Genomic DNA, 3,113 nt, shown 5'->3' on the forward strand with positions numbered 1-3,113 from the left:
TAATTATATATCTTAAAACCAAATTTTAAAAGATAATTGATGTTTCAAGGGACAATTTTTTATATCTTGAAAAAAAATCTAGTAGAACAAACAGATAATACATTGTACACCAGATTCCACTAAATACAATGACATTACATGAATTGAAAAAAATTTAACATGCTTAGATATCAATATGTGTTTTATTTCGATATAATATTTCATTTAATAATAGTATTATTTAAATAAACATAAAATATTATATTCGATAATAATATCGAGTACTGTTCTTACACGATCAATATTCGACATAATTATAATAAATTGATAATAAATTAAAGCATGTAATTAAAAATTTGTTAACAATGGATTTGCAATACTAATAAAGCTATATGTGTATAAGGTACATGCGCGAATACATCACACACATACGTAAGATGATTCCTCAATTAGAATGTCTTTATGCTATTGCATTTGTCAGATAGAAACTTTAATGTCACAACCATAGAGATATAAGAATAGAGTGCGCGAGCGAGCTGAAAAAGCGATATAGGAATAGAAAGAGAAAGCTGCGCAGAATAGAAAAAGAAAGCTGCCCATGGGCCCCTTCTGTCTTTGTTTCGCATGCACGAGTAGACAAAGACAGAAAGGGCCTATATGCAGCGTTCTTTTTCTATTCCTATATCGCAGCCTCTTACGTGCTACCATATGACTCGCGCACTCTATTCTTATATCTCTATGGTCACAACCGATGATATCAGCGTCGAATTCAAATGCGTTGTTGTATCAACTTAATTATAAAAAAATACATGTATAAAGATTTGACCAAAAATATTCTATTATTAAATAATGCTATTATTAAATATATAATATAACCAGAAATTAAATCGAAAGCGTAAGAGTACGTTTTCTTTTCGGGAAAATTGAATATAGAAACTGGAAAAATATGTTTAAAACATAAATAAATAACAGAATAATGAATTTTTCTTCGCCAGTGATAGAATAACAAATAAGTAATTTAAATCGATTTTGACTGGCAATGTATAACATCCCTTCGATGTGACCATTGAAAAAACTATAAATAAATAATATGTTGGTTTTATTTACATATAAGAGTTATTTATGTACGGAATGCAAAAACTTATGGTGATTTCGTTTTGGAAGCTATTGAACCGAGATTAAAACTTATTTGCATTTTGATATCGTACGTATATTTAACATATATATATATATATATATATATATATATATATATATATATATATATGTAATTTTCAAGGGGATCCTGCAGCCGTATGATTTACCGACATTATCGTTAATCAATGGATCTTTTAATTGGCTTTACAGAATTGCAAGTTTTTGGTCTAGAATTAAAGTCCGCACAAAAATCTAGGGTGGAAAACGCGATTTTATATAAAAAACACCAAAAAATTAAAAATATTACTTATTGGGGCACATACACAGCTGTCACCTGACGACAATATTTGCTTAAAACAAAAATTCTACAGTTTATACGTACATAATGTTTATCATCCACCCTTGGGAAAACATGTAGGAATAATATCGTGTAAGTAGAAGTAAGATTCAATGCGTACAAAAAAAGATCCATCTAATAATTATTTTAGTGATGCAAATACGGATGCAGGATGACAAGAAGAGCAGCAACAGTAGTTGCCGGATCTTGCGTAAGATGGCGAGCAGTCGAAAAAAGGACAGATGTCATTTCGTTAGACAAAGACAGATATAGGGAAAACAAAATTAGAAAGGTTGACATTATCGACATCGAGGAAGTTCGCCAGTCACTGCAGGATCCCCTTAACCTCCATATTTTTTTGGTTTACGAGAAGATAATCAAGACTCAAAAGATATTCCAAACCAGGTGGACATGTCATACTCGGTTGCGAGCAGTCACCTGAAAGCAGATAAAATCAATATTCGATAAGCGATGATAATTCAACGCTATTATTGCACATGTAAATGATAGTATACATTCTTTAAAATCTATCTATATATATAAGCGGAATGTAAATATATTTATATAATCTTGATTTAAAAAAATAATCGTTTAAAAAGAAAAATTGATATTTTATAAAATCATTATATATATACATTGACCGTATCATTTATGTTCGAATCAGTATTGCCGGTCCGCTCAGTACGCGTCGAGGCTCGGGACACGATATGACGGCCGAAGTCACTCTGCAAATACAAGGAAGGAAAGTCATAAATAATAAGACGGATAGTCGTTGGTGGATTTCACTTACTTTATTGCACTCGCGAACTTGACGTCTTTTGCTCTGAACCTTGGAGTTACCGCTTCAATTTACAATCTCAACGGATTGCTCTGATATTTTCTCGCTTAACGTGCCGCTCTCGTAGCTTCCGTGGGCTCACTGATGATTTCTCAGCCGCGGCCGAGGAACGGTTTCTGCGCTCGAAACGCGTCAGCGAAACGTAATCATCGGCTCGTTTTTGCAGCAAATAGTTGGCGATAAAATAGTTATGTTGAATCAAGGCAGACTCGCGCACGATATGCTCGCATATTTGATAAGGAATTCGACGAAATCCGATCATGCGTTCCGCACCTACGGTGACGAGCTTCTAACAATTTACGATTATTCTTTTTATTAAATTAATATCCTAACAGCGAGTCATATAGAAGAAAATATTATTATATGGATGATGCATATCTTTCATGATTTTATAAATCCGTATCGATTTTTTAATCGCATAATATAAATTTCACTTGTAAATTCGAGTAATAAAATTAATCCTTATTTTGTGATTAAAGCAAGTATGACACATTGTATACATACAGAATGCTTCGTTAAGAATATATTTTATTAATGGCCAGTCTACAATGAGTCGTTAGTCGTTAGTCAGATGTCGGAAGAAATAGTCATAAGTGTATTGTAAGGCAATCGGAAGTCTGTAATCGGTAATCGTAAAAGATGGTATTTTTGGTCAATCGCTTAGGATCGCCGATTACAAACTTCCGATCGCTTTACGATACATTTATGACTTTTTCTTACTCTCTTTTGACATCTGACTAACGACTAACGACTCATTGTAGACTGGCCATAAAAGAATTAAGCTCATTTTTTAAGATCGTGATTTTTTTATGTAATATCCTG

The 3,113-nt window shown here is 32.4% G+C and overlaps 1 long non-coding RNA gene across 1 annotated transcript; it reads right to left on the minus strand.

The window, feature by feature from the left end:
• Window positions 1–1,227: 1,227 nt before the first annotated feature.
• LOC139824401 (uncharacterized) lies at window positions 1,228–2,852 on the minus strand. Its single transcript, XR_011735096.1, has 3 exons — window positions 2,244–2,852; window positions 2,089–2,178; window positions 1,228–1,891 (listed from the first exon to the last, which is right to left on the minus strand). It is a non-coding gene; the product is annotated as an uncharacterized lncRNA (long non-coding RNA).
• Between the last annotated feature and the right edge of the window lie 261 nt (window positions 2,853–3,113).

Source organism: Temnothorax longispinosus, unplaced genomic scaffold (genome assembly GCF_030848805.1).
Source record: "Temnothorax longispinosus isolate EJ_2023e unplaced genomic scaffold, Tlon_JGU_v1 HiC_scaffold_356, whole genome shotgun sequence".
NCBI classification, from domain to species: Eukaryota; Metazoa; Arthropoda; class Insecta; order Hymenoptera; family Formicidae; genus Temnothorax; species Temnothorax longispinosus.